Consider the following 19,904-nt stretch of genomic DNA (forward strand, 5'->3'; position numbering starts at 1 on the left):
CGGCCACAGGGGAGCAACCTATGGTGCCTTGTGAGGTCATCATGGCGCGACGACGAGCTGCAGTTGTAGGCACCCTGGATGCGGTGGGTAATCCTCTCCTGATGACTCCGAGTACAATACATATTATCAAGTCTCCCTTATTTTTTCTTTTCTGTGGTTTCCCCCACCACCTCCACGCGGTCGGCCTCGCGGGGTTGGGGTGAAGGTGGCAGCTAGAAGAGGCTGCGCGCCGTCTGGGCGGGCTGTGAGGCCGCGCACGAGCGACGTGTTGTGGCTCCTCCTTCGCTCGTGACGCGAGGTCACGTGACGGGTTGGGCAGCCTGTGCCGCCGCCGCCGCCGCTTTGTAAGAGGCACATTGGCAGGTAACGAGCGGCGGCGGCGGCAGCGGGTCTTGAGTCCTCCGAGAGCAGCAGCGGTAATTGCCATCCTGTCCCTCTCCTTCCCTGTTCCAGGGGCCTGAGCGCTGCAGTGTGCGCTTTCTAGTTCTGGGTTCAGCTCGTCTGAACCCCCACCGCCTGCAGACTGCCCCGGCGCCCATCCGTGAGGACCGGGCCGAGCTTCACTCGCCAGCTCCACGGTCCCTGTGTGTCCAGGCCCGGGCGCCCTACTGCCTCTTCCCCTCACTTTGCCTTGTGCTTCTTCCTACTTTCCCCCGTCCGGGTCGGCCGGGCCCCACCCAACCCCAGGGGCGCCTCCCCTCCCCCCTTCGGGTTTCTGCCCTGGAGGGTGTGGTTTTCTCTCCCACCTCGGTGCCTGCCAGTAGACTGGAGCTTCCCCGCCCCGCTGTCGGTCCCATCTGATCACCTTTCCGCTTTCACGCCCGTAGCTAGTCTTGGGACTGGCCCTTTTAGAACCCCAACTTCTGCGCTCTCTAATCTTTCCTGGCTAACCCGGAGGCACAGTTCAATTCTACTTCTCCTTTTCAATTCTGTAGGGCATTGGTCTCAATTGGGACTCAGTTTTCCTCCTCACCCCCGGTTCCTGTAGTCTGGTTATATCACAGTTCATTCTTTAGTGTAGGTTTTTGAGCGCTTTGTAAACCGCAAAGCTGAGTCTGTTAATAATACATATTCAAAATGTTATTCTTTCATTGGTGCATTACAACTCAGTTCTGTTTGCTTCTGAATCACTTTCCCACTCGGCTTTTCCACATTTTCCCCGAGTTTTTAGTCTAATTAGTTGCCCACGCTTCTCAACTGTCACCACTCTGGTCTCTAACCCTTGCTAGCTTTAAGGGTTGATCCCGTCATTATTACTGATATTTCCTGTTTGATGTAATCCAGTCATTTACTACCACTTCTGTTGAATATTTTTTTTATCTCACATTCAAGGAAGGTATATGGTTTGCCAGTATTTAGGCTTATAATCTTTCTACAGCACCAGCGTATCCTAACAGTTGAGAGATTTTAAAAAATTGCTATTCATTTTAGAGATATGGTCTCCATCTATTGCCCAGGCTGGCCTCCCGCTCCTGGGCTTCAGCGATTCTTGCACCTCAGCCTCCTGAGTAGCTGGGATTACAGGTGTGCCCCACGGTGCCCAGCTAGTTGAGGGTTTTTTCACGTCTCCATAAGGTATCCAAAGGTCATCTTTTATTTGAAGGGCATATAATTAATTTCTTGGGTGAACCCATTCTTATATTCCTCTTCCGTTATGACAGCACTTTTTTCACCAAGGGGTATGCGGCTAGTTATTGCATTCCTCACTTTTCGCTGTGAATTGTGTATCCTTTTTATTGTCAGTTTGGGAGGGGTGGAAGGAAGATGAACATGATACCTGAACTGTCCCGTATCCGACCTTGATGTGTTCCCCTTTTACCTCAGGAAAGGGAATGTATTCCACTCCCTGGAGATGATAGTTTCTTTCAGTACACTCACCTGTGGAGCCCCTTCGCTAGCGCCGACCTTCCACTGCTTTGAAGGCTTCTCTTATCATTAGGCAGAAGTGATTAGTTTCCCAAACTGCCCTTTTGCTTGCTGCCAGTGTACTCCTGATTTTCCTACTAATGGCTAGTTGACATATGTGGCGAGAGATTTTCCCACAGCGCCGACTTCCCCCATTTGCTTCCCTGTTGCCGCTCACCCTCAATAATTATGAAACCTTTCAGAGAAGGAAGGTTTTTTGTTGTGATTGAAATATGCCCGAAAGTGGTGGCATGGGAGAGAATGAGGCCATGGGAAAGGGTTGTGGTAATTACCCCTCCTGTTTCCTGCTGCTCTGGTTTCCTCTGTCCTCCCTTTAAATGTGGGCTGGACCAGCAGTAGTCACATGGAGTTGCCTCTAGAACTATATTGGAACAACAATAACACCTCTGCTTCCCTTTCCTGGTTACTAGTGCAGTCTATGTAGTGATCACCAGGAGTGTCTCTCTTAGTATTAGCCCGAGTGACTTTTATTGTATGGGGAGAAATGGTGTGAGAACATGGAGAATAATAGGTTTATTTCAATATGTACTTGTATCATGATGGGAATTGGTCCCTGTATCTACCCTCGTAAGTGTAAAATATATGTAGAAAGTGTAAAGCTTTCTTGAAGGTTTGGAGTGGTCTGAAGTGAAGCCTTTACGTCTAAAATGTTAGCTTTGAATTAATTGTTGATTTCCCAGTCCTTTTTTTTTTTTTAAATGATGTCTTACTGTTAAGATTTCCTTTGTTAATAAGACACTTTGTGGGGGTGGGGGTAGGGATGGTTAAGTATATTATGAAGGGTTAATGCCTGCTGGGAAGAAGCAGTCTGCAGGCATTTACAGATTGTAAAGTTCTCTGCCCTTAAGCAAACCTGTCTTATTTTGTTTATTTTTCCTTGCGAGAAACCTGTATGTCAGCAAATACCTGTTCTTTCTTAGTTGTCATTTTGAGCAAATAGAGCGTCCTTAAAAGCTAAGTGTTGTGGTACCCATGGTGTTGACTGGTAAATTAGTAGATTTCTGATAGATTTTAGAAGCAGCTATTTTTTACAAAAAGGAGAGTGGAGATATAACCTGAAGGAAGGCAAAGAGAGTGAGGACATGTAGGGAATATCACTATGTAATCTTTGTGGTAGATTTTGATGTAATTTTGCCCAAACTATCAAGTATTTAGGAATATGATCCTTTTTTTCCTAACTCAATCAAATGTATCACATTAGTTTTTACAATTTTAATGCTAAACCGCTTATGCTGGTGTTTCCTACTGAGTTTACTTGACATTTTTTTAGTTTCTCTCAAAGATGCTGCTTAAAATTTTTTTTTGTGGCTGGGAGCGGTGGCTCATACCTGTAATCCCAGCACTTTGGGCGCCGAGTCAGGCGGGTCACGAGGTTGGGAGTTGAGACTAACCTAATCAACATGGTGAAACCCTTTCTCTTCTAAAAATACAAAAATCAACGTGATGTGGTGGCGCGCGCCTGTAGTCCCAGCTACTCTGGAAGCTGAGACTTTAGAATTGCTTGAACCCGGGAGGTGGAGGTTGCTGTGAGCCAATTTTGTGCCATTGGACTCCATCCAGCCTGGATGACAGAGTAAGACTGCATCTCAAAAAAAAAAAAAAATTTTTTTTTGTACTTTTAAATTTTTATTTTTTTCTACCCTTTTTTTTTTTGAGACGGAGTCTTACTGTTGCCCAGGTTGGAGTGCAGTGGTGCATTCTCAGCTCACTTCCAGCTCCACCTTCCGGGTTCACGCCATTCTCCTGTCCCAGCCTCCGGAGTAGCTGGGACTACAGGCGTCCGCCGCCACGCCCGGCTAGTGTTTTGTATTTTAGTAGAGACGGGGTTTCACTGTGTTAGCCAGGATGATCTCGATCTCCTAACCTTGTGATCCGCCCGCCTTGGCGTCCCAAAGTGTTGGGATTACAGGCGTGAGCCACGGCACCTGGCCTTTTTTTTAACCATTTGTAAACAATGTTTGGTAAGTTTTAATTTTTTGATAACTATGCTGGACATAGCATAATTGAATTGTAATCCAGTTAACTATTTGGGTTTGAAGTATGAAATAGGGCTCATGTTAAGGAGTAGAGTAGGTGTTTTATTTAAGACTAGGTAATACTCTTTATTTATTTGTTCAGAGATGGAGTCTTGCTCTGTCACCCGGGTTGGAGTGCAGTGGTGCGATCTTCGCTCACTGCAACCTCTGCCACCGCGTTCAAGTGATTCTGTTGCCTCAGCATCCTGAGTAGCTGGGGTTACAGGCACCCACCAACACACCTGGCTAATTTTTGTATTTTTAGTAGAGATGTAATTTCACCATGTTGGCCATATTGGTCTTGGAACTCCTGACCTCAGGTGATCCACCCGCATCGGCCTCCCAAAGTGCTGGGATTACAAAAATTAGCCATCACCCCTGGCTCATTTTTTTTTTTTTTTTTTTGAGACGGGGTCTCGCGCTGTGTCACCCAGGCTGGAGTGCAGTGGCGCGATCTCGGCTCACTGCAAGCTCCGCCTCCCAGGTTCACGCCATTCTCCTGCCTCAGCCTCCGGAGTAGCTGGGACTACAGGTGCCCGCCACCACGCCCGGCTAGTTTTTTGTATTTTTAGTAGAGACGGGGTTTCACCATGTTAGCCAGGATGGTCTCGATCTCCTGACCTTGTGATCCACCCGCCTCGGCCTCCCAAAGTGCTGGGATTACAGGCTTGAGCCACCGCGCCCGGCCCCTGGCTCATTTTTGTATTTTTAGTAGAGATGAAGTTTCAGCATGTTGGCCACATTGGTCTTGAACTCATGACCTCAGGTGATCCGCCTGCCTTGGCTTCCCAAAGTGCTGGGATTACAGGCATGAGCCACCACACCTGGCTTCTTTTATTTTTATTTTTTTGAGACAGAATCTCCCTCTGTTGCCCAGGCTGGAGTGCTGTGGTGCCGTCTTGGCTCACTGCAGCCTCTGCCCCCCTGGCTTAAGTGATTCTCGTGCCTCATCTTCCCAACTAGCTGGGACTACAGTCACGCATCTCCACGCCTGGCTAATTTTTTTTTTTTTTTGGAGGGAGTCTTGCTCTGTCACCCGGGCTGGAGTGCAGTGGCGCCATCTTGGCTCACTGCAAACTCCGCCTCCTAAGTTCATGCCATTCTCCTGCCTCAGCCTCCCGAGTAGCTGGGACTACAGGTGCCTGCCACCACACCCGGCTAATTTTTTGTATTTTTAGTAGAGACGGGGTTTCACCATGTTAGCCAGGATGGTCTCGATCTCCTGACCTCCTGATCCGCCCGCCTCGGCCTCCCAAAGTGCTGGGATTGCAGGTGTGAGCCACCGCGCCCAGCTAATTTTTTTTTTTTTTTTTGAGATGGAGTTTCGTTCTGTCGCCCAGGCTGGAGTACAGTGGTGTGATCTCAGTTCACTGCAACCTCCGCCTCCTGGATTCAAGTGATTAGCCTGCCACCATGCTCTGCTAATTTTTGTATTTTTTGTGGAGACGGGATTTTGTCATTTTGGCCTTGCTGGTTTTGAACTCCTGCCCTCAGGTGATCCACCTGCTTCGGCCTCCCAAAGTGCTGGGATTACAGGAGTGGACCACTGTGCCTGGCCTTTTTTTTTCCCCTAAAACAGAGAATAGGCCGGGTGCGTTGGCTCACGCCTGTAATCCCAGCACTTTGGGAGGCCAAGGCGGGCGGATCATGAGGTCAGGAGATCGAGACCATCCTGGCTAACACGGTGAAACCCTTTCTCTACTAAAAAATACAAAATATTAGCCGGGCATGGTGGCAGGTGCCTGTGGTCCCAGCTACTCAGGAGGCTGAGGCAGGAGAATGGCGTGAACCCGGGAGGCAGAGCTTGCAGTGAGCCGAAATTGCACCACTGCACTCCAGCCTGGGCGACAGAGTGAGATTCCATCTCAAAAAAAAAAAAGCCTAGAGTATATGCTTTAAAAAAAAAAAAAAAGTTGGAGCCTGGCTCCATGGCTCCTGTGTGTAATTCCAACGCTTTGGGAGGCTGAGGTGGAAGAATTGCTTGAGCAGGAGTTCGAGACCAGCGTGGGCAATATAGTGAGACCCTGTCTCTATAAAAAAATGTAAAAATTAGCTGGGCATCATGGCATGTACCCAGAGTCCCATCTACTTGGGAGGCTGAGGTGGGAGGATCGCTTGAGACCAGGAGGTTGAGGCTGCATTGCGCTATGATCCAGCCTGGGTGACAGAATGAGACCCTATCTCAATAAATAAATAAATAGGATCATACTTTGCATATTTGCTGATTTTTATTGAAAAATATGGCATAGTCTGGGTGTGGTGGCTCATGCCTGTAATCCCAGCACTTTGGAAGGCTGAGGCAGGTGAATCACTTGAGCCCAGGAGTTGGAGACCAGCGTGGACAACGTGGCAAAATCCTGTCTCTACTAAAAATACAAAAATTAGCTGGGCGTGATGTGCTTGTAGTTCCAGCTACTCAGGAGGCTGAGGTTGGAGGACTGCTTAAGCCTGGGTGGTTGAGACTGCAGTGGGCTGTGATTGTGCCACTGCACTTCAGCCTGGATGACAGAGAGACCCTGTCTCAGGAGAAAAATGCAAAAAACAGCATACATACCATAGTTGGTATATGAGGCATAAAAACATGTAGAGCTGTCAATGTATAATGTGGTTGGGGGTAAAAACATACAGAGTTGTTTGTTTTGGAGACAGGGTCTTGCTTTGTTGCCCAGGCTGGAGTGTCATGGCATGATCATTGCTCGCTGCAGCCTCTATCTCCCAGGCTTAAGCCATCCTCCCACCTCAGCCTCCTGAGTAGCTTGGACCACAGGGATGTATCACCATGCTCAACTTATTTTTCTTTTTTGTAGAGAGGGAGTCTTGCTATGTTGCCCAGGCTGGTCTCTTAGGCTCAAGTGATTCTCCTGCCTTGGCCTACTAAAGTGCTGAGATTACAGGCGTGAGCTTAACGCCTGGCCCCATATGTAAAACTAAAAAAAAAAAAATAAGTAAAATGAACAACCGAGAAATAGGACATTACTACTACCTGGAAGTCCCCTGTGTATGCCAGCCCCTAGGGCATTTCTTTTCGCTTTCCTAGAGGTAACCGTTACCCTACATTTTAGGTTTACTATTCCTTTGTGGTGTTGTTTTAAAATAGAGACAGGGTCTTGCTATGTTGCCCACGGTGGTCTTGAACTCCTGGACTCAAGTGATCCTCCTGGTTGGCCTCCCAGAGTCCTGGAATTATAGGTATGAGTCACTCTGCAGGTTCTACTGTTCATTTTTTTTTTTTTGAGATGGAGTCTTGCACTGTTGCCTGGGCTGGAGTGCAGTGGCCCGATCTCAGCTCACTGCAACCTCCGCCTCCCAGGTTCAAGCAAATCTATCTCCTGCCTCGGCCTCCTGAGTAGCTCAGATTGTGGGTGCCCACCACCACGTCTGGTTAATTTTTTGTATTTTTGGTAGAGACGGGGTTTCACTGTGTTGGCCAGGCTGGTCTCAAACTCCTGACCTCATGATCCGCCCGCCTCCACTCCCAAAGTGTTGGGATTACAGGCGTGAGCCACCGCGCCCAGCCTACTGTTACTGTTTTACGGTAATTTTACCTTGTATGTATGTCCATAAGCAACATATGGTTTAATAGTGCCCATTTTCAGTCTTATTCTCAATGTAAAAGTTGTATGATTCTTCTGATGCTTGATTCTTTCACTCTTACATGCTTGAGATTTATCCATGTTTATTTTATTTTATTTTATTTGAGACAGGGTCTCACTGTTGCTCAGGCTGGAGTGCAGTGGCTCGATCTTGGCTCACTGCAACCTCCACCTCCCAGGTTCAAGTGATTCTTCTTCCTCAGCCTCCCGAATAGCTGGAACTGCAGGTGCCCGCCACCATGCCTGGCTAATTTTTGTATTTTTGGTAGAGACAGGGTTTCCTTGTGTTAGCCAGGCTGGTCTTGAACTCTTGACCTCAGGTGATCCACCTGCTTTGGCCTCCCAAAGTTCTGGTATTACAGGCATGAGCCCCTGCACCCAGCCCCCATGTAGATTTCTTTTTTCTTTTCTATTTTTGTTTTACGAGATGGAGTCTTGCTCTTTTGCCCAGGCTGGAGTGCCAGTGGCACGATCTCAGCTTCTTGATTCACTGCAGCCTCTGCCTCCTGGGTTCAAGCAATTCTTCTGCCTCAGCCTCCTGAGTAGCTAGGATTACAGGTACCCGCCACCATGCTCAGCTAATTTTTGTATTCTTAGTAGAGACAGGGTTTCACCATGTTGGCCAGGCTGGTCACTGACCCCCTTTTTTTTCTTTCTTTCTTTTTTTTTTTTTTTTTTTGAGACTGAGTTTTACTCTTGTTGCCCAGGCTAGAGTGCAATGGTGCTATCTTGGCTCACTGCAACCTCTGCCTCCTGAGTTCAAGCAGTTCTCCTGCCTCAGCCTCCCAAGTAGCTGGGATTACAGGCAGGTGCCACCATGCCTGGCTAATTTTTTTTTTTCTTTTTTGTATTTTTAGTAGAGATGCGGTTTCACCATGTTGGGCAGGCTGGTCTCAAACTCCTGACCTCCAGCAATCTGCTCACCTCAGCCTCCCAAAGTGCCGGGATTACAGGTGTGAGCCATTGCGCCCGGCCCATTGATTTCTTATAGTAGTATGATGTTACATTGTAAGGATGTGCCACATGTTATTTGTCTATTCCATTGTTGATGGATATCTGTCTCATTTCCAGTTTTTTGAGATTACCAATTGTACTTGTCCTCATGTGGACATTTGCCCTTTTGCCCCAACAAACAAAGTCCATTTTCTCAAGACTGTATAACTGAGAGTGGAATTTTTGGTTTGTGTGTAGGGTATGTGTAACTTTACTAAGTAATGCTAAAGTGTTTTCCATATGTTGCACAGTTGTTCTCAGGCTCGTCAGCTGAACCACAGAACACGGAAAGTTGAGTGACTATTTTCTCAAATCTATAGAGGATGGTACATAATGAATTTCATGCTAGATGTTTATGGAAAAAGTTCAGCTTATACACATAGTGGATGCCCTAAGAATTGGGAATTAATTCTCAAAGACTGAGTGGTTTGAGAGTTCTACATACTTGCCAACATTTTATGTTGCCTTTTCAGTTTTAGCCAATTGTAGTGGGATGTTGTAGATGTATCTTTTATGAACACCACATAGCTGGATTTTGCTTTGTTAAGTTAGCAACTTGCTAACTTCTTTTTAATTAATTAGAGTGTATCCCTATGTTGGCTGGGCTGGTCATGATCTCCTGGGCTCAAGTGATCTTCCCGCCTCAGCCTCACAGAGTGCTGGGATTGCAGGAGTAAGCCATCAGCTAATCTCTTTAACTAGAGCATGGAGGCCATTCATGTCTGTTGTTATTACAGATATTTTGGATATATTTAGTCTTCTAGTTGGCTGGAGTGTGTGTTTGTTTTCTGTCCTTTTTGCATTTCTTTTTTTTTTTTTTTTTTTGAAACGGAGTCTTGCTCTGTCACCCAGACTGGAGTTCAGCGGCGCAATCTCGGCTCACTGCAAGCTCCGCCTCGGGTTCATGCCATTCTCCTGCCTCAGCCTCCCAAGTAGCTGGGACTACAGGCGTCCGCCACCACGCCTGGCTAATTTTTTTGTATTTTTAGTAGAGACGGTTTCACCGTGTTAGCCAGGATGGTCTCGATCTCCTGACCTCGTGATCCGCCCGTCTCGGCCTCCCAAAGTGCTGGGAGATTACAGGCGTGAGCCACGGCGCCCGGCCTTTTTTTTTTTTTTTTTTTGAGACCGAGTCTCGCTGTGTTGCCAGGCTGGAGTGCTGTGGTGCGATCTTGTCTCACTGCAACCTCCACCTCCCCAGTTCAAGGGATTCTTCTGCCTCAGCCTCCCGAGTAGCTGGGACTACAGGCACGTGCACCACACCTGGCTAATTTTTTTTGTATTTTATTTTATTTTATTTTATTTTATTTTTTTGAGACGAAGTCTTGCTCTGTCGCCCAGGCTGGAGTGCAGTGGCCGGATCTCAGCTCACTGCAAGCTCCGCCTCCCGGGTTCACGCCATTCTCCTGCCTCAGCCTCCCGAGTAGCTGGGACTACAGGCATCCGCCACATCACCCGGCTAGTTTTTTGTATTTTTTAGTAGAGACGGGGTTTCACCGTGTTAGCCAGGATGGTCTCGATCTCCTGACCTTGTGATCCACCCGTCTCGGCCTCCCAAAGTGCTGGGATTACAGGCTTGAGCCACGGCACCCGGCTATTTTATTTTTTTTTGTGAGATGGAGTCTAGCTCTTGTCGCCCAGGCTAGTGTGCAATGGCGTGATCTTGGCTCAACGCAACCTCCGCCTCCTGGGTTCAAGTGATTCTCCTGCCTCAGCCTCCCAAGTAGCTGGGATTACAGGCAAGTGCCACCATGCCCGGCTAATTTTGTGTTTTTAGTAGAGACAGAGTTTCTCCGTGTTCATCAGGCTGGTCTCGAACTCCCGACCTCAGGTGATCCGCCCGCCTCCACCTCCCAAAGTGCTGGGATTACAGGCGTGAGCCACCATGTGCGGCTTGTATTTTTTTTTTTTTTTTGAGACGGAGTTTCGCTCTTGTTGCCCAGGCTGGAATGCAATGGTGCGGTCTCGGCTGACCGCAACCTCCGCCTCCCAGGTTCAAGTGATTCTCCTGCATCAGTCTCCTGAGTGGCTGGGATTACAGGCATGCATTACCACTAATTTTGTATTTTTAGTAGAGATGGGGTTTCTCCATGTTGAGGCTAGTCTCGAACTCCTGACCTCAGGTGATCCACCCGCCTCGGCCTCCCAAAGTGCTGGGATTACAGGCATGAGCCACCGCGCCCAGCTGCGGCTTGTATTTTTAATAGGGACAGGGTTTCACTATGTTGGCCAGGCTGGTCTCGAACTCCTGACCTTATGATCTGCCCACCTCAGCCTCCCAAAGTGCTGGGATTACAGGCATGAGCCCCTGCGCCCGGCCTTTTTTTTTTTTTGAGGTAAGGTCTCACTCTGTCACCCAGGCTAGAGTGCAGTGGTGCAATCTTAGCTCACTGTAGCCTTGACCTCCCCATGCTTAGGTGATCCACCTTAGCCTCTTGGGTACCTGGGACTACAGATTTGTGCCACTACGCCTAGCTAATTTTTTTTTTTTTTTTGTAGAGACAGGGTTTCATCATATTGCTCAGGTTGGTCTTCAACTTCTGGGGTCAAGTGCTCACCTCAGCCTCCCAAAGTGTTGGGATTATAGGCGTGAGCCACTGCTCTAGGCCCACAAAATGTATTTTTATAGCCTCTTTCCCATCCAGTTGGGGTTTCTGTATTTACATATTGTCACTGAAGTATTTTTATAGCCTCTTTTCCCATCCAATCAGGGTTTCTGTATTTACATATTGTGACTGAAGTACACTACTGAATGATAATCCATTTCGCAAGTGATTATTTTCTCAATTATTTATCACATATAATTGCCAGTCAGGTCATCTGATAAGCAAGAAATAACTACTGCTGTTACTTAGTTCAGGTAATTTGCATCAATGGTAAGTAAATTGCTAATTTATTGTAGGATAAAATGTAACTTTTTGGGGCTTTTGGAAAGTCTAAAAATATTTATTCTATTACTGCTGTGCCAACCCTAAATTTTGAAACACTGATGAGAGTTTCCTTTGATTTGTGGGAATGAGGCAACAATTACATTAGTAAGAACTTAAGGTAGTATATGGGCTGGATGCAGTGGCTTTATCCTGTAATCCCAGCTCTTTGGGAGGCCAAGGCAAGTGGATCACTTGAGGTCAGGAGTTTGAGACCAGCCTGGCCAACATAGTCTCCCTGTCTCTACCAAAAAATACAAAAATTGCTGGGTGTGGTGGCACACACCTATAGTCCCGCCTACTTGGGAGGCTGAGGTGGGAGAATTGCTGGAACCCTGGAGGGGAGGCAGAGGTCACAGTGAGGTGAGATCGCACCACTGTGCTCCAGCCTGGGCAGAGAGAATGAGACTTTGTCTCAAAAAAAAAAGTAAAAAATAAAAAAAAATAAAAAAATCAAGAAAAAGAACTGAAAATAAAAACTTAAGGTAATTCTTTGTTGTTTCTGTGAAATGCTTAGTTTACCTTACTTCAGATTAGTCCTGAATGATGGTTCTCCCTGCGCAAATGGTATATGCTACTCTGTAGGTGTTCACTTGAATGAATATTTATTGCTGCCAGTTGTCAACAATGTTAGATGCTAGAATCAGATGAATAATGTAGGTTCTTGATCTCCAGTTGCTTATATGTTGGTGAGCAGACAGACACAGTTTAAATGTGTGTATAGGATTCTGGGGTCTGCTGGCTGTGACAGAGAAAAGCATTGTTGAATTGAGCTTGAGTGTTTGGCAAGGATTCCTTGAGCTGGGTAGGCTGAGCCTTAGTTTTCTTAGATTCTTCCTGTAGAATCAAGTATCAAGGCTGGGCACGGTGGCTCACGCCTGTAAATCCCAGCACTTTGGGAGGCCGAGGCGGGGGGATCACCTGAGGTCGGGAGTTTGAGACCATCCTGACCAACATGGAGAAACCCCATCTCTACTAAAAATATAAAAAATTAGCCGGGCATGGTGGCGGGCGCCTGTAATCCCAGCTACTTGGGAGGCTGAGGCAGGAGAATAGTTTGAACCCGGGAGGCGGTGGTTGCAGTGAGCCGAGATCACGCCATTGTACTCCAGCCTGGGCAACGAGTGAAACTCCATCTCAGAAAAAAAAAAAGAAGTATCTAATTCCTGAAGTTACAATTAAATTGTTAAAACACTTTAAGTTTTGTATTCAGAGTTTAGTTTTATTAGAATTTGCTGTTATTTTGCTTTGTTCTATTTTGTCTGAGACTGGGTCTTACTTTGTCACCCAGGAGTGCAGTGATGCAATCAGGCTCACTGCAGCCTTAACATACCTGGGCTCAAGCGATTCCCCCCGCCAAAAAAGAGAGAAAATGGGCATGTGCAGTATGTCCTTGAGTAAACATGCCTGTGGAATGTGAAGGCAAAAAAGCAGGGACAGTTTAGGAGAATACCAAGGTTGGTTTGACCAAAGTGTAGGGATTGGAAGGAATAAAGAGTTTGCATTTTATTGAGGAGTTGATGGTTTGTGAACAGAAGTTGACAGTTTTTGTTGACAGTGTTTGTTTGTTTGTTTCTTTATTTTTGAGATGGAGTCTCGCTTTATAGCCCAGACTGGAGTGCAGTGGTGTGATCTCGACTCACTGCAACTTCTGCCTCCCAGATTTAAGTGATTCTCGTGCCTCAGCCTCCTCTGAGTAGCTGGGATTACAGGCATGTGCCATCACACCTGGCTAGTCTTTATATATTTTTTCTTTTTTTTTTGAGATGGAGTCTCGCTCTGTCACCTAGGCTGGAGTGCAGTGGCGTGATCTTGGCTCACTGCAACCTCCACCTCCCAGGTTCAAGCTGTTCTCCCACCTCAGCCTCCCAAGTAGCTGGGATTACAGGCACTTGCCATCATGCCCGACTAATTTTTGTATTTTTGTAGAGATGGGGTTTCACCATGTTGGCCAGGCTGGTCTTGAACTCCTGACCTCAGGTGATCCGCCCACCTCGGCCTCCCAAAGTGCTGGGATTACAGGCGTGAACCACCGCGCCTGGCCGTATGAAATGTTTTGAATGACAGAGATAGATGAAACAATGAGAACAGAAGAAAGATTTGACAATTAGGAGACCAGTGGTGACCTGAGGAGTAGCATTTTTCCTACTGTTAGAGTGATAGGGTGATGGAAACCAGAATAAAGAAGGTTAAGGAGATGTTTAGTGAGGAAATGGAGGCAGTGAGTGTATTCATTTTATGAAATACAGTTTATGTAGTAGTTGCTTATAAGATAGAACATGAAGTTTCAGGAGTGCTTGGAAGGTAATTTTTCTGAGCCTTTGTTTTTGAGAGTAATCTGGATGTAGAGAACAGTTGAGCGATACTTTTTTTTTTTTTTTTTTTTTTTGAGACAGAGTCTCGCTCTGTTTCCCAGGCTGGAGTGCAGTGGCGTGATCATGGCTTACTGCAACTTCCACCTCCCAGGTTCAAGCAATTCTCCTGCCTCAGCCTCTCGAGTAGCTGGGACTATAGGCGCGTGCCACTATGCCTGGCTGATTTTTGTATTTTTAGTAGAAATGGGGTTTCACCATGTTAGCCAGGATAGTCTTGATCTCCTGACCTCGTGATCTGCCCGCCTCTGCCTCCCAAAGTGCTGGGATTACAGGCGTGAGCCACTGTGCCCGGCCAGTTGAGCAGTTCTTTAGACATATGAGGATGTGGGATATTTCTTATTAGTATAGGGGTAGGAGCTTTCTTTATTAAGGAATTTTGTATTTTTTTTTTTTTTCTTTTGAGACGGAGTCTCGCTCTGTTGCCCAGGCTGGAGTGCAGTGGCCGAATCTCAGCTCACTGCAAGCTTCACCTCTCGGGTTTACGCCATTCTCCTGCCTCAGCCGCCCGAGTAGCTGGGACTATAGGCGCCTGCCACCTCGCCCGGCTATTTTTTTGTATTTTTTAGTAGAGACGGGGTTTCATCGTGTTAGCCAGGATGGTCTCGATCTCCTGACCTCGTGATCCTCCCGTCTCGGCCTCCCAAAGTGCTGGGATTACAGGCTTGAGCCACCGCGCCCGGCCGAATTTTGTATTTTGTATTTAGATGAAAACTGGGCCAGATACTTATGTGGCAGGTGTGTTAATGTTTAAATGGATGGCACGACTTTGTTTTGATAGATACATTCTTTAGGTAACTGACATTTTTAAGAAAGTTGCTTTTGGCATGAGTGAATAAGTAATAAGGATATCAGCAAAATAAAACCAATATACTTTTACTAAAAAAGGAAAATCCAGGACTTTATATCCTGGATTCATGAGGAAAGTTGAAGAACTATGAAATGAAAACTGTCAGAAGTATTAAATAAATCAGTATTTATATTTTAGGCTTGTAATAAAACCTAGAGATGATGTAACTGTCTCAAAATGACTTAACAGGTATGTTGAACTTTTATAAATCACTTGTGAAATAATTTGTGAATTTGTGACAGTGAGTGCCAAATGTTGAAATGGTTCATGCAGGGATGCGAATAATGAGAAGTATTATTTTAGGTCATCTGGTCTTCATTAAGAATTGATGTGAAGGCCGGGCGCGGCAGCTCCCTTTGGGAGGCTGAGGCGAGTTGATCATGAGGTCAGGAGATCGAAACCATCCTGGCTAACACGGTGAAACCCCATCTCTACTAAAATTACAAAAAATTAGCTGGGTGTGGTGGTGGGTGCCTGTGGTCCCAGCTACCCGGGAGGTTGAGGCAGGAGAATGGCGTGAACCCGGAAGGCAGAACTTGCAGTGAGCTGAGATCGCGCCACTGCACTCCAGCCTAGGCGACAGAGCGAGACTCTGCCTCAAAAAAAAAAAAAAAAAGATTTGAGGCTGGAAATGGTGGGTCACGCCTGTGATCCCAGGACTTTGGGAGGCTGAGGCAAGCGGATCACCTGAAGTCAGGAGTTCAAGAACAGCTTGGCCAACATGATGAAACTCCGTCTCTACTAAAAATACAAAAATTAGCCAGGCATGGTGGCGGGTACCTGTAATCCCAGCTACTTGGGAGGCTGAGACAGGAGAACTGCTTGAACCTGGGAAGCGGAGGTTGCAGTCAGCTGAGATCACGCACTGCACTCCAGCCTGGGCAACAGAGTGAAACTCTGTTTGAAAAAAAAAAAAAAAAAAAAAAGGATTGATTTGATGCTCAACTGTATAGTCGCAGCTACTTGGAAGGCTGAGGTGGGAGAATTGCTTGAACCCAGGAGGTAGAGATTGCAGGGAACCGAGATTGCACCACTGCACTTCAGCCTGGGTGAAAGAGACCCTGTCTCAGGAGAAAAAAAAAAGTATACAATTAAGTTATTATTGACTATAGTTACCCTGTTGTGCTATCAAATAGTGGGTCTTGTTATTTTTTTTGTACTCATTAACCATCCCTATCTCCCCCAAGTCCCCAAGTCTCCCACTATCCTTCCTAGCCTCTGGTAACCCATCCTTCTACTGTCTGTGATTATGAGTTCAATTGTTTTGATTTTTAGTTCCCACAACTGAGAATATGTGATGTTTGTCTTTCTGTTCCTGGGTTATTTCACTTAACATAATGATCTCCAGTTCCATCCATGTTGTCTCAAATGACAGGATCTCATTCTTTTTTATGGCTAAATAGTACTCCATTATGTATAAGAACCATGTTTTATCTATTCATCTGTTGATAGGCACTTAGGTTACTTCCAAATCTTAGCTATTGTAAACAGTGCTGCAGCAAACATAGGAATGCAGATATTTCTTCAATATACTGATTTCCTTTATTTTGGGTCTATACCCAGCAATGGGATTGCTGGATCATATGGTAGCTCAATTTTTAGTTTTTTCCAGAACCTCCGAACTGTTTTCCATAGTAGTTGTACTGTGTGTTGAGTACTGTCATGGTTTTTCTGTGCTTGAAAATAAGAAGCAAGAGTTAAACGTTGTGGCTTAGAGTATCAAGAAGCAAAGATGATTTTTTTTTTTTTTTTTTTTTTTGAGGCGGAGTCTCGCTCTGTCGCCCAGGCTGGAATGCAGTGACCGAATCTCAGCTCACTGCAAGCTCCGCCTCCTGGGTTTACGCCATTCTCCTGCCTCAGCCTCTGGAGTAGCTGGGACTACAGGCGGCCGCCACCACGCCTGGCTTGTTTTTTGTATTTTTTAGTAGAGACGGGGTTTCACCATGTTAGCCAGGATGGTCTTGATCTCCTGACCTCGTGATCCACCTGTCTCGGCCTCCCAAGGTGCTGGGATTACAAGCTTGAGCCACCGAGCCCGGCCAGATTTTTTTTTTTGAAGACAGGGTCTTTGTTGCCTAGGCCAGAGTATAGTGACGACTCACTGCAACCTCCACCTCCCAGGTTCAAGTGCTTCTCGTGCCCCAGCCCCCGGAATAGCTGAGATTACAGGTGCACACCACCACGCCCAGCTAATTTTTTTATTGTTCATAAAGACAGGGTTTTGACATGTTGGCCAGGCTGGTCTCAAACTCCAGACCTCAAGTGATCCGCCTGCCTTGGCCTCCCAAAGTGCTGGAATTACAGGCATGAGCCACCATACCTGGCCTAAGAAACAAAGATTCTTAATCTTTGTGACTGGTTGTGGTCGTCATGACTGTACTAGAAGAAAAATTGTTTTATTGAACTTGCATCCCTAAGAAAGCTGAGGTAGATTAGCCTATATTTTGATACCTTCCTTCCTTCCAACTGGCCAAAGGGGGAAGGTGGCTTCCCTCCTTATCCCCTTCCCTGTGAAGCCTTGGGACAGAGTAACTAGTGGGAAGTTAATCTTACTTTGGTGGATGCAGAGCTGGACACTCGGGGCAGAGTGAGTGTGAGTGTATAAAGACAGAAATATGCCTGAGTCTTTATCACAGACTAAGGTTATTGTGTTGTTGGCATTAAATCTATGACTTAATTTGCTCTTGCTTTCATCTTTTCAAGAGAGGATAGATGGGGATTCCTGCAACTGAACATGGTTGGTGAGAGAGCCATGTTTAGCCAGGGTTAGGGCTAGAATTTGACATGGATGAGGATGTTCAGTTGGCAACTTACTGCACTTTTTAAATTTTTTGGTGCTGTAGGGTCATGCTCTGTTGCCCAGGCTAATCATAGCTTACTGTAGCCTCGAAATCCTGGAATCAAGCAATCCTCCTGCTTCAGCCTTCCAAGGAAGTGGGACCATAGGTATGTGCCACGATACCTGGCTAATTTTTAAATGTATTTTTTAGTAGAGATGAGGTCTCACTATGTTACCCAGGCTGGTCTCAAACTCCTGGGCTCAAGAAGTCCTCGCACCTTGGCTTCCCAAAGTGTTGAGATTACAGACATGAACCACCACACCTGGCCTACTAGCACTTTTTTTTTTTTTTGAACTGGAGTCTTACTCTGTCGCCCAGGCTGGAGTGCAGTGGTGCAATCTTGGCTCACTGCAAGCTCTGCCTGCCGAGTTCACACCATTCTCCTGTCTCAGCCTCCTGAGTAGCTGGGACTACAGGCGCCCGCCACCATGCCTGGCTAATTTTTTTTTGTATTTTTAGTAGAGACAGGGTTTCACTGTGTTAGCCAGGATGGTCTTGATCTCCTGACCTCGTGATCCACGCGCCTCAGCCTCCCAAAGTGTTGGGGTTACAGGCGTGAGCCACCGCGCCCGGCAGCACTTTTTGTTAATACACAGGAAATAGATCCTCTTTTTTTCTTTCTTTTTTTTTTGTTTTGTTTGAGACGGGATCTTGCTGTGTTGCCCAGGCCAGAGTGCAGTGGTGCGATCTCAGCTCAGTAAAGCCTCAGCCTCATACATTTAAAAATTAGCCAGGCGCGGTGATACATACCTGTGATCCCAGCTACTCGGGATGCTGAGGCAGGATAATCGCTTGAATTTACTTAGGAAAGCAAGTTAAGGCCGGGCGCGGTGGCTCACGCCTGTAATCCCAGCACTTTGGGAGGCCAAAGTGGGCGAATCACCTGAGGTCAGGAATTCGAGACCAGCCTGGCCAACATGGTGAAACCCCATCTCTACAAAAGTACAAAAATTAGCCGGGCATGTTGGCAAGTGCCTGTAATCCCAGCTACTTGGGAGGCTGAGGTGGGAGAACAGCTTGAACCTGGGAGGTGGAGGTTGCAGTGAGCCAAGATCGCGCCACTGCACTCTAGCCTGAGTGTCAAGAGCAAGACTCAGTTTCAATAAAAAAATGAAACAAAACAAAACAAAAAACAAGTTAATAAGTATGTTCTAGTGTTGGAATAGATTCGTGCTAATTTATACATCCCCCACAAGATGGTTACAATAACTGACATACAATCAGAAAAATTAAATTATGTTTATTGTACTGTATTTGCCAAAGAAGAGAAATATGTACTGGATTTTAGAAGGCATTTATATAAAAAATAGTAGGAATCTTTTTTTTGGTGGTGGTGGTTGTTGTTGTTGTTTTTTGAGATGGAGTCTTGCTCTGTCACCCAGCCTGGAGTGCATTGATACAATCTTGGCTCACTGCAGCCTCCACCTACCAGATTCAAGTGATTCTCCTGCCTCAACCTCCCAAGTAGCTGGGACTATGGGTGCACGCCACTAAGCCCAGCTAATATTTTTGTATTTTTGGTAGAAACCAAAAATACACCACCATGTTGGCCAGGCTGGTCTTGAATTCCTAACCTCAAATGATTCGCCTGCCTTGGCCTCCCAAAGTTCTGGGATTACAGGTGTGAGCCACCGCACCCGGCACCTTTATTGGAATCAAAAATGGTTGGGCCCCTAAGGAGTTTGCTTTTGTACTCCCATAATACTAATTCTTCAACTGAACAGTATAGTTGAGGTGCTTTGTTTATAATGCTACCTTGCTTTTATTTTAATAAATTATTTACTTTAAGACAGGGTCTCTCTGTTGTCCAGGTGGGAATGCAGTGGCATGATCATGGCTCACTGCAGCCTCGACTTCCTGGGCTCAAGTGATCCTCTTGCTTTAGCTTCCCAAGTAGCTAGGACCATACGAATGTGCCACCATACCCAGCAATTTATTTTTTGTAGAAATGCAGTCTCCCTACATTGCCCAGGCTGATCTGAAACTCCTGGACTCAAACAATCGCCTTTCAAAGGGCTGGGATCACAGGTATGAGATACTGTGCCCAGCTTATTTTTATTTATTTATCTTTTGAGACAGAGTTTTGCTCTGGTCACCTAGGCTGGATGCAGTGGCGTGATCCTGGGATACTGCAACCTCCGCCCCACAGGTTCAAGCGATACTCCTGCCTCAGCCTCCTGAGTAGCTGGGATTACAGATACATGCCACCACACCTGGCTAATTTTTGTTTTTTTAGTAGAGACGGGGTTTTGCCATGTTGGCCAATTTGGCCTTTTTTTCTTTTTTTTTGAGACTGAGTTTTGCTCTTGTAGCACAGACTGGAGCACAGGAGTGTGATCTCCACTCACTGCAACCTCTGCTTCCTGGGTTCAAGTGATTCCCCTGTCT

The 19,904-nt window shown here is 46.4% G+C and overlaps 1 protein-coding gene across 2 annotated transcripts in view; it reads left to right on the forward strand.

The window, feature by feature from the left end:
• The first annotated feature begins 314 nt into the window (after positions 1-314).
• UBAP2 (ubiquitin associated protein 2) overlaps positions 315-19,904 on the forward strand; it is a 135,421-nt gene continuing 115,831 nt past the window's right edge. Inside the window, exon 1 of one of the 2 annotated variants that reach the window (XM_025358750.1) lies at positions 315-363. The gene's annotated coding sequence lies outside the window, so the exon portion shown is untranslated. Of the gene's footprint in view, positions 417-19,904 lie in introns of both variants that reach the window. The other variant, XM_025358749.1, reaches the window with a different exon arrangement.

Source organism: Theropithecus gelada, chromosome 15, assembly GCF_003255815.1.
Source record: "Theropithecus gelada isolate Dixy chromosome 15, Tgel_1.0, whole genome shotgun sequence".
Taxonomy (NCBI): Eukaryota; Metazoa; Chordata; class Mammalia; order Primates; family Cercopithecidae; genus Theropithecus; species Theropithecus gelada.